The following is a 12,244-nucleotide window of genomic DNA, read 5'->3' as shown; positions in this document are numbered from 1 at the left end:
GACCCGACCCCGGATAAGCGGAAGAAGATGGATGGATGGATGGATGGATTTACACTACTTCTTGTTTAGATTAAATGAAGATGTATTAGCACAAATTATTATTAGGAATCATTTGAGTTTCACCAATACCCTGCTTGACTTTAGTGTCAGAATGGAAAGAAAAATCAGCGGTATTGAACATTACTATAGTGCAGGAAATCCAAAGTATACGTGGAAGTCATTCTGATGTCATCATTGTATTTTCTTCCTTCCAGCTTGTTGTCAAGCCACAGTTAATGTACAAGTTACAGCTGGTGGGTGTTGACATCAATTTTATGCCAGAGGTCACAGATGTTTTGTTATGATCTGTGTTATGTTGATTTGGTTTTAGTTGCCATTGACTGTCTCGTCATATTTTATTATGTCCACCTGTGTTTGTCATCCAGGCCCCTTTGTCATCCAATCAGCTCTCTCAGACAGATGTGTCTTATCCAAGCGTCTCTCGTCTTGGTAGTGTATGTGTGTATTTAGTTCCCATGCCTTTCAATTGGTCCTTGTTGGTTTACTGTACGTCTTATTTCCCATGCATTTGTTTGCTCCCTCAGTTCAAGTCCTGTTCATCTTACTACTGTCTGTTATATTTTGACTATTGTCAATTAAGAATTTGGGGGTTTCCCCAGTATACTGTAGCTTGTTTCCCTTTACATTTTTCTTTAATTAAATTGCCTTTTTTTCACCACCTCTGTCTTTCCGCCTTTGCTTACCTGCTCTTGATCCATATCAACAACACAAAACCTTGAACGAATTGCACAGGTGAGTCGGAGAAGGTGATGTAAAAGCTTCTCAAATCAAAATATGGAACAGAAGCATTGCACTTTCGTATTTGCTTTGCATCCTTGTTTCTCTCTCTCTCTCTCTCTCTCTCTCTCGCATCTCTTTCGTTTCTCTCTCTCGTCTCACTCTCTCCCTCTCGCTGCAATGTGTAGCCTTAGGTATTGAGCTTCAAAAGAGGGATGTTGCCTCTTGATTCGTTCTGACATCATGTGGGATTCAACCGGATGTGTTTCCCGTGGCTTATGAGCTGGCACTGTGTTTTCTAGTCCTTGAGTGTGTTCGGTCATCAACATGGAAAACACAAGAAAATGTGCAGACACAATAGGTTTTTGTTTCTAATAGAATTGGATTAAAAAAACAAGGCAAACATCTCCCCCTGCACATTTTCTCGATTTCTACCACATCAATCAATACTAATTACAAAACTCAGGCATCCGCAGTATGTTATGAAGGTATACAATTTGGTAGTGACTCGAATAATGATTCCTTGGATTTAGAACAGGTCTGTGCTTTAATGAGTTTCATTGTAGTTAACGCAATATGTTTATTAGAGTGGTTGTAGTTTGCATTGGTGTAGCCCTGCACTGATAGCTTTTTCTATTATCAGTTACCTATTTTCATACATGAAGGTAGCACAATTAAAAAAAAAAGATTGCACATTTATATAAGACTAAGAAAGCATAAAGCCACTATTATGCTTTTTCTGTATTTTACCGACATAAGAATAACTAATCTTGGCTGTGGGGAAAAAAGCTGGCATCTATAAAACGTAGTGATGACAGGTATGAGCAGGGTGAACACAAACAGTACATCGGAATTCAACAGAGTACAACAGGAACTACAGTCTCATGTGATTAATACAAGATCTATATTGACACAAATGATGCTATTTTGAATGGCACCGTTAATATCATGGTTTCCCCGCTCACGTGGCTAAGTAAGGTTGAATGATGGATGGATGGATGGATGGATGGATGGATGGATGGATGGATGGATGGATGGATGGATGGATGGATGGATGGATGGATGGATTCCCTTTGATGCATCGTGCAAAGTACGTGTTCATGTGTATTTACAGTCGAAAGAAAAGCAAGGTGGCGTCACAATGCAGCTGTCATGACTCCATGAACGTTTCTCAAGGGCTCGGGCTGAAGCCACGGCATTGGGCTCAAAGCCGAATGCAACAAAGCATGCTTTATGGATGGATATTTCTTTGTCTATGATGCCCATAGTGAGTAACCTGAGGACCAGTACCAAGTGTGTAAATGCTCTTATAGAGGTCAGAAGATCCTACAATATTACATAATCATGACGTATTCAGCTTTCCTCCTAGTTACATAAATGCGGCATATCGGCTAAGAAATTCCTCAGCAAAACTGCAGATGAAAACGAAAAATGTGCCTTAATATTAGAGCTTTCAAACGATTACATTTTTTTAATCAAATTAATCGCTTAATTAAAAAAGCTTTTTCTAATCAACATTTTTTGCCTTCCAAATTATAGAGCATCTGTTGTGTGTTTAGTCTTTCAACATTTAATGTTATGAGGACATCTTCAACATTTTTTGATCCTCCTCTTTTCTAATCAGTTAATTACTTGCATAATTTAAAATGGAAAAAAATGACCCCAACAGTTTGACATGAATAAGTATTCTGAATGTCATACGCAAACATTTATTACATGCTTTACTTTAATTAATGCATGTAGTTTTGTTTATTGCTCAAACACAACCTGTGCTACCTTTCACGTAACCATCTGCTGTCAGGTAAAGGATCATCTGTGGTCAAAATTAATAATGTGATTAATTAATTGCGTTAATACATAATTAATGTGATATTTTTTTCTAATTAATTAATAAGTTAACGCTTTAACTTTGACTGCAATAGTTACTATCCTTGCTGCTTGCATTAATTATTAAAAACACCATATAGGTCTAAGGAAATTTGACAGCATACGTTTGATTTATGATGTGCAAAGTTTTAGCTAGTTAGCATGTGACGCATCACGAAATAGAATTGCTCACATTCTTGCTCCGTCACTTGTTGTCCTGAAGAATCCATAAGGATTGTGAATGTCCTCCTCATGACAGTTTCAGTGGTTCCTTTTTTTTTTTTTGCTTATACAGCACATGCTGCATGATTAGCGAGCGACCTGTCCAAGGTAGAGTTCAGCTCAATATGGGGACCAGCACTATAGAAAATTGATGGATGATGGATGGATGTTCTGCCTCTATTTTCACCAAAAGAGTGATAATAGAAGCGACCTAATTCCCATTCTATGCTGACAGAAAGGTAGATAAACAACCAAACGCTTGCCAAGTAGACCGATGTGTCCCGCCAAAAAAAATATTCCTCCCAATGCAACAAAGAGGGAGAAATGGCATTTTACCAGCTCACCTTTATGCACCCTTCCAAAGAATGGATTTTAACTGGCACCTGACAGAGCCAGATAAGACAGGAGCTGCCACACAAAGCCATTGACAACAGACGACAAGACAGTAGGCAAAAAATAACACACACAAAGTAAAGTAGGAGGAGGGGAAAGAGAGGAAGGTAAGGGGGTGTATCAATCCTCTGAAGAAACATTGTCACAAGGAGAATGATGGCATGAATGAGACTGTCCCAGATAATACAAAGAGAATAAAGGCAAGACAAAAGACATGAGAGGAAAGGGAGATGACATTTCCAGCTGCATAGGGACGAAGGAAGGAAGGAAGATGAGAGACGTGCGCAACGAACAGAAGGCGACAGAAAGCAGGCATATGCAAGTGTGTTGCTGCAGAGGAGGGAGGCGGGGCTGCACAACTAGAGTAAGACACAAGCGGTGTGAAGGTTAATCCAGTTTGTCCTATTGTTGATGGAGAGTTGACGGCAGCAAACATGGCCACGGCCCACTGAACTGTTCAATGTCGAGCCACCACCAATTAGCTTTCCATGCTTCTTGCATATCTACATGGTCAAACCAGTTGAAATTTAAACAAAATGTTCAAGATATATACAGCTCTACAAAATTGACAGGAGGCATCTGTATATCCATTCTGACTGGTCAGTACAATATGGCAGTAATTTAGCACACACACAAAAAAAGAGGCTAAACTATTTCTCCATTTTGATGTTTTATACCAAACTTTGACACTTGAATGACAATAAACTGTGCAAGCAATAAATGTTTTACCATCGCCAGAGTGAGTCCTCTGATTGGGGGCGAAAAGAATACCTAAAAATCTATTCTATATATCAAGGATGGGAAAAATATGACCGATTTTTTCTGTAATTCGGCACACCAATCATTTTAGATCCAATTTGTTGTATTTATTTAGCTGGGAGTTTTCCTTAAAATTGGTCAGTTGGGAAGACTGCCAAATGAATACTGCTGAGCTCTCAGAAGAAAAAAAAGAAAGCAAAAAAATATTTTAAAAAGAAAGTAATATAGTACAAATAATTATACATGAAAAAAAAATGATAAAATTATTCATCCATCCATCCATCTTCTTTACCGCTTATTCCTCACAAGGGTCAATAGATAATGGAAAGCGGCATTAAATTTTGTTTTTATATATATATATATATATATATCCATCCATTTTCTGAAACGCATGCTCCTCACAATGGTCACGGGGGTGCTGGAGCCTATCTCAGCTGGCTATGGGCAGTAGGCGGGGGACACCCTGGACTGGTTGGCAGCCAATCGCAGGGCACACAGAGACGAACAACCATCCACACTCACAAGCACACCTAGGGACAATTCGGAGCGCCCAATTAACCTGCCATGCATGTCTTTGGAATGTGGGAGGAGACCGGAGTGCCCGGGGAAGACCCACACAGGCATGGGGAGAACATGCAAACGCCACCCAGGAAGGCCGGAGCCTGGACTCGAACCTGCGTCCTCAGTACAGGGAGGCGGACGTGCTAACCAGTCTTTCACCGTGCTGGCCGATAAGATAAAATTATTTTACAATTAAAATAAAATGTGCATGTAAAAAATAAGAAATAGTTTAATATTATTATTATTTTTTTTTTATTTAAGCGAAAGTAAAGGACCCAAGTGCAGGGAGGCATGAAATAATTAAAAAACATTCTCAAAAAAGGCAAACAACACATGTGGAATCCCCCCCCCCCCCCCCCCAAAAAAAAAATATGAAAAAAAATAAAAAATAAAAAATAAATAAATAAATAAATAAAAATAACATAAAATAATCAAAGACACAGATAAAAACAGGGACTAGCCTGACCACGACCGGTTACATGACGTGACATGACTGACTTGGAAATGTGGCTTATGACAGACAGGTGGAGGGAGCTGATTGGCTGACACATGGAACAGGGCTGAGGAGAACAGATGGAGACAAGTAGACGAGTAGATAAGACACAAACAAGGGACTCAGAAAAAGGAAACATGACATTAAAGTTTGCCCACGTCAGCATAAAGCGTTACTTATGTTAAAATGCATATAAAATCTCTTATTTGTGACCATGCCTTTTTTTTTTTTGTAAACAACATTTCAAATTTGTTTTTATCACAGTGACTTAAAAGTAAATTACAAGTCAGAACTGTAGGGTGGGCCTTGGACCAACAAAATGCAATTATTCCTGTTTTAAATAAGAGTTAGCAGCTCATAAAACAAGTTCTGAGGCACTGTCATGCGGGCAGGGAATTTTAATCACCACCACCCGCAACTGTGCGGCCTCTAGCACAGGAGGAGTTGCTCAACTCATGCGCACATGAGAGGAGATGTAACTAACTGCTCCCTTTTCCAGTATTTGCACACATTTGCATAGCCTTTTGCCTGTATGAAACCAAAAGGTGTCTTTGATTGCTTCCTTCTAGTCTTCAATCAATACTCCCTCATGCCTCAGAGCACACACAAGGACACTAGCATAGATATGGACAACGCACACACGCAAATAAGCTCTACGGGACGGTGAGAGTCGTGTGGCGGTATCCTGTTGTGCTTCTTCAACCCATGCGAACATGACTAAAAGGCAAACAAACGTTCACAAAAAGGAGGAGACAATGCTGGGAAAGGGTCATCAAGGTGTGAATTTGGATGAGGAGGACTTCAGTTGAAAAGGTTGGCCAGTAAGTGAGTTAAAAGGGGGAAGGGTGAGAAGATGATGAGGCGAGAGCTTATAGTACTTTGAGATGGATGCCTCCTGTCAATCTGCACTATTCACCGCTTCATAAACTCAATTAAAGTGCAGTTCTCCCGAGCAGCAACACGTCCCAATCTATATAAAGCTCCATCTGCATGCATTCACTCATAAGGCGTCTTCTATCAACAGCTCGACCTTCTCCATTTTTCAGATGGAAAATAATGTATTCAAATGACCTCATTCATCACAACACACAATGAAACTAAGCACAATTCTGCTCTGTTTATGTGGTGTAAAAGCGACATAGTTTTTTTTTGCACTACGGCGCTGTTTCATGTTTGTTAGAAACAAATTATTAAAAATACAACTTACTATTATACTCAATGTAGTTGTTTTTAATTGGGCAGACTACATTTGTTTCTCTTCAACCAGCCAACCTCATCTTGGGGCGATGGGACACAACGACACCATAATGTTGCTTATTGGGCTCTGCAGATCAATCCAAGTATCGATAGAATCGATACGAACGTATCGGTATCGGATCGATACCAGAGCACTAGTATCGATATTTTACATTTATTTATTTATTTTGGTTTCTCATTGGCTGCGATTGGCTGGCAACCAGTCCAGGGTGTCCCCCGCCTACTGCCCAGAGCCAGCTGAGATAGGCGCCAGCAATCCCCGCAACCCTTGTGAGGAATAAGCGGTCAAGAAAATGGATGGATGGATGGATGGATGGATGGATGGATGGATGGATGGATGGATGGATGGATAGATGGGTTTCTCATGGGTCCCTTGTGCAATTCCTTTGTAGCACACGCACAAGTGCCGGCCTGCCAATCACAGTGGTAGGCGGCACTGGTGGTAACAATTATTTTTACAGTGAATGACATAATATGACAATGATGCTTCGGTTGAGCTTTTCCAACTACTAGTTGAGCTAAGTATTCATGTAGCACAGGGGGTGGCAAACTGCGGTCCTCGAGGGCCGGAGTCCTGCAGGTTTTATAGATTTCCCTACTCGTAGTGCAGCTGATTCCAATTAACAGGCTCGTCATCAGGCTTCTGCAAAGCTTGCTGATGAGCTGATCATGAATCAGCTGTGTTGAAGAAGGGAAATATCCAAAACCTGCAGGACTGCGGCCCTCGAGGACCGGATCTCGCCACCCCTGATGTAGCACAACATGTAAGTATTGTTTATGTAATGTGACTAGACTACAGGAACTTCGGTGGCTGACGTTTCTTTGAATGCAGAAGAGTGGCAGGGACTAAGAATATGAAGATTAGTACTACTTTGCAAATTTAAATAACACCCCAGGTTTGTTTCCATTGAGGATATTATATTATGGCATGTTTAAGAACCTAACAAAAAATTGAATTATTTATTATTATTAATACATTTTTTTTTTTTTAAAGGAAAATAAAGTTATTTAATAGGACAAATGGATTAAAATACCATAATATTTTATGAACCTAAAAGTACTTAGGATCGGGATTGGTGATATTGGCACCAGTATTTACTTGATATTGATCGTTACCAAAATCTGAATTATTGAAGAGCTCTATTATTAATGTACTCCCAAGTGTACTCTGTACTTTTGTTCTGGTTGGCGACATAATTTATTTCAAGATATCTTATGACACTTTTATGTAAAAATAATATTTAGAAGCTGTACAGTAACTGTGGTGTAAAGTTGACCTTGACTTTCTTAAAATAAAAATGGATTATTGGATTTAGTGGAAATTAAAAATCTCGCTCCAGAACAACAGAGATGTTAAAGAGGAAAAAAAAGATGATACAAACAGTCCTGATCACTTCATAAAAGGAAGACAAGGCTCGATCAATAGATCTGCTTTAAAGTGGAGTGATCAGCAGTGGAGCGCCGCACAGCAGACAGCACATAAAGCTGATTGATTGGTACAGCCAAGACGTACTGCACAAAATTAATTAAACTTACAAAAATCCATGATTATTGGACACGTCTCTAATTAGTGGCTGTATGTGTGTGTGCTCTTTTAAATGAACTCCTTGGAAGCAAAGTCAGTACGTTATCTAGTAAATCAGTCAGTCTGCAGATATCAGGCCTCTCATTCTGTACTGTTGGGCGGTCACCCGGACTGACCTCAAATCCAACACTATCAATCAGCTGGGAGAGTTTCCACTATACACACCACGCTAGCTTTTTGCTGACCATGCATGCCTGCATCACTTTTTCACATCCTTCATGTCCTACTACAGTTTATTGGATGGCAAGTCGTTTTCATTTTTCAAAGTGTGGTAAAACTACAGTAAGTACAGTAATGTATTTAACTTATAAGATCAACTTATATTAAATTGATTTTATAAATGTATATTTTGCTGCTGTATTTTAATGTTGGTCATGATGGTACTTGGAAAGCAGAATTCTTTGTTGTTGTTGTTGTTAGTACTGGTACGTGGTGTGAAAGGTTTGAGAATCACTAATAACATACGGAATTCGCTACATTTTACCTAAAGGATTGCCAACTGGGGTGCTGACAGGAGATTTTACATTTCGTTAGCCTAATAACAGAATTGCTGATATGATATAATTTATAAACACTTTCAAAAAGCAGGAAAAGCACAACAAACAGGAAGAGTCAGGTTGCCTTGATTCAACCTTTGCTGGATGACTAAGAATCTACACAGATATAAAGGAACATTTACAAGTATAATGGCATTTTTAATTCATATTGTGACAGTAAGTTAAACATAAGCCAGGCAATAATGCTGGTAGACTTACAATTTGGGGCAATTAGGTCTGGCTCCCACAAGTTCAAGCTGTGGGGGAAAAAAATAAATAATTTTTAGTATCTATTAGGGGTGTGAATTGCCTAGTACCTGACGATTCGATTCGTATCACGATTCACAGGTCACGATTCGATTCGATACCGATTAATCCCGATACGAATTTATAAGTCGATTGTTAAGATTTTTTTCATTCAAATTTAGAAAATACTAATCAGTAAGCTTGTAGAGTGTAAGATTTATATGAAAATGTATTATTTATCCATCCATCCATCCATCCATTTTCTTGACCGCTTATTCCTCACAAGGGTCGCGGGGGCTGCTGGCGCCTATCTCAGCTGGCTCTGGGCAGTAGGGCGGGGGACACCCTGGACTGGTTGCCAACCAATCGCAGGGCACACAGAGACGAACAACCATACACACTCACACGCACACCTAGGGACAATTCGGAGCGCCCAATTAACCTGCCATGCATGTCTTTGGAATGTGGGAGGAGACCGGAGTACCCGGAGAAGACCCACGCGGGCACGGGGAGAACATGCAAACTCCACCCAGGAGGGTCCGAGCCTGGACTCGAACCGGAGACCTCAGAACTGGGAAGCGGACGTGCTAACCACTCGACTACCGTGCCGCCCATGTATTATTTATTTATCTGAAATTTCAGTCTTATAGAGGTTGTAATCTGTTTCATGTTTGAACAGCATTAAAATAAAATATTAAGGCTTAATGTTCCGTTCATATAACATTCTTCAATGCTCAAGGTGTGAATCCTAAAAAAAAAAAAAAGAAAAAAAAGAAAATCAAAAAAATAATAATAAATAAATAAAAAAATCGATTCTGCCGATTATTGAATCGATTCGAGAATCGCGCGATGTAGTATCGCGATATATCGCCGAATCGATTTTATTTATTTTTTTAACACCCCTAGTATCTATCGTGTAATGCATTTTGGGTTTCCTTTGTTTTGTCCGTGTTCTTCTTATGAGATCTCCCTGTGCTTTATTTGCTGTTTGGGATGTCAATCAAATAGCATACAGGACGGGTGTATGACATTTTATTTCAATTACTCTAAGAGGGACAAATAATTATTGCCCACACAACATGTGGCAGTGTAAACATTAAAATAAAATCAAAGTCATCCCATTCTAGGTTGCTGCAACTGCACTTACGTTTTATGTCGCTAATATGATTTATAGGAATGCCATTTGGAAGACAAATTAATGGAAAAAAATGAATATTTCAACAGTAGTTTTCCTGGCGAGTGGACCATTCTGAATTTAAAAAAAATAAAAAAATAAATAAAAAGTCATACATTTACGCTTAAGTTACATGGCCAAAATTTAGAATAACACTCCCATTATTTTTTTTGTGTGCAAATTCTTCAGCTAAACTTTCAATGGGGTATATGCCACAAAAGAGGAGGGACTTCCGTGATTTTGCACGAGCTTTGATTCTGGTCCGGGTTGCGAACGCGCAACCGAGGGGCACAAAGTCGGAACCACAAGTATTGGGACGCAGCCCACACGTCACAAACCGACCTGGAACCACAGCCCATGTACAAAAACAGTCCCGCCTCTTACGTGGCATATAGGTCGCTTGCACATGTCGTCACTTCCGCCTCGGATTTCTCGTAGTCGCCATGCTGGGTGGCCTCCATTTACGTAGGGATTCGGTCTAACACGTATCTATCACGTTTGTTTTCTGCGTTTAAAATGGTACATTGTTGCTGCATCGTTGGCTGTTCGAACAAAGCCAAGGGGGAAAATGGTCGGTCTTTTTTCCGAATTCCGAAAATAATTAGGAACCAGGGCCTGGAGACAGAGGAGTGCGGACTCCGGAGGGAAGTCGTTACTTTGGGCTCGTGTGTGCAGCGATCACTTTGTGAGCGGTAAGCTTGTTTACCTTTATTTAATGCATGAGGATTAATAACGTTTCGACCGCCCATATATGGGCAAGTTGCTTATGTTTTGGATTCATGAGCAAGCAAGTTCGGTAGTACAAGCTGGCAAGCGGACGTTAGCCGAAAGCTAACATCGAACATTTTCACCCAAGTAGTGCCAGTGCAAAGTGTTTACTGCTGAAATTGGATTGATTAGTCTTGGGCTTTTAATGCCGATAACATGTTTTTTTGGTGGCAAAATGTAAACTTGGAAAAAAAAGAGACAGAAGGGGCTGATGCAAGAAAACAGACCCCCGGGGGTGATGCAAGAAAACAGAGCCCCGGTAGCCTACACATCATGCTAAAGAACTTATTCACGGCCACCCTACTGCGGTAAAATAACCAGTCTTTCCATATTTTATTTGTTTATATATTTGTTTATTTTAACAGGTCGCCCTGCGCCCGTTTTTCTGTCCAATCATCCCGACTGGGCTCCAACATTAAAGTTGGGTCCCAAGTTACAACATCTATGTCTCAGATATGAACGTGCACAGGAGAGACAAGCAAAGAAAAGACGACTCGAAGTGGCAGAGAGTTTGTTGCAGTTATGCAGCCAGATGGCTCCAGTAACCTGTACCCTCAAGTACTGCTGACATCATTGACTCTGGTATGCCACTCAGAATTCATTACATGATATATTGTATGCATGAGTGAATGTATGTGTTTATGTTTGTGTGTGTGTACACGCACCTTATATTTTAGAGACATTTGGAAGTGTTTATAGAAATAAGTATTTGCCTGTAGCAATGTTCATACATTAAAAAATGCAACAAAATTTGTACATTTCTTTTACACTGACAAAAAAACTATACTACTGTACTATATTAAACCTTTTACTGGTACCGTATTTTTTTGTGATCTTTTTTTTTTTATTATTATTTCTTTAGGGATCTCATGCCACACCGACTTGATTGCCAATGACATGATGGAAACGAAGGCGAGCATCAAAGCATTGGAGGAGGACAACATGCGACTGTTTGTTTGGCGCTAATAAAGGCAGCGATTATACAAATTCTATTGTTGGGTTTGTTTACAAAGCTATACATAATACAAATGACAGGATGTGACTCAATGTGCAATATGGTCCCTCTTAAAGTAATGGCATAAATCTCTATTATTTCTAAAAGCACAAAAAATGAAGTGAATAATGATTAGATGTAGTAATTTCAGGGATAAAATTGAACTGTTAATTAATGCATTTATTTTAGCACAGGTGCCTACCATCCTGATGACGGTATGATGTAATGTTGAGGGGGTACGCAATGACTTTCATTATGCTATGTACAGAGGAAAAAGTTGCTCTTTTAAATTTGTTTAATGTAAGACAAGTACCAGTACTGTGTTACAGTTTTCCCAATAATCCTTGTTTCACACTTGTCACAAAACCACTGTCCTTTTGGCAGTCTAGATTGGCACACTTCAAGTGATATCATTTGATTTTACAATCTGCTGCAGCACAAAAAACTACTTTATTCCGCATCTTTGAAGTACATGAGCAAGTGGTAGGTGACAGCGGCTGAGCAGGAACACTGGAAGTCCACTGCTGATCTAGTAAATGCTCTCCCGAGCAGTTCAGGTAAGGAGGGGACTTTGGGGAAAAAAAAAACTCTGGCTTTTCCAACTGGCCAAAAC

At 39.7% G+C, this 12,244-nt stretch overlaps 1 long non-coding RNA gene across 1 annotated transcript; it reads left to right on the top strand.

Moving 5' to 3' along the window:
* Positions 1–10,333: 10,333 nt before the first annotated feature.
* On the top strand, positions 10,334–11,655 carry LOC144033282 (uncharacterized). The gene is made up of 3 exons (XR_013287927.1): positions 10,334–10,561; positions 11,003–11,219; positions 11,500–11,655. It is a non-coding gene; the product is annotated as an uncharacterized LOC144033282 (long non-coding RNA).
* The last annotated feature ends 589 nt before the right edge of the window (positions 11,656–12,244 follow it).

Source organism: Festucalex cinctus, chromosome 1, assembly GCF_051991245.1.
Source record: "Festucalex cinctus isolate MCC-2025b chromosome 1, RoL_Fcin_1.0, whole genome shotgun sequence".
Lineage (NCBI taxonomy): Eukaryota > Metazoa > Chordata > Actinopteri > Syngnathiformes > Syngnathidae > Festucalex > Festucalex cinctus.
The sequence above is the reverse complement of the archived record's forward strand: the minus strand, read 5'-3'. Positions and strand labels throughout refer to the sequence as shown.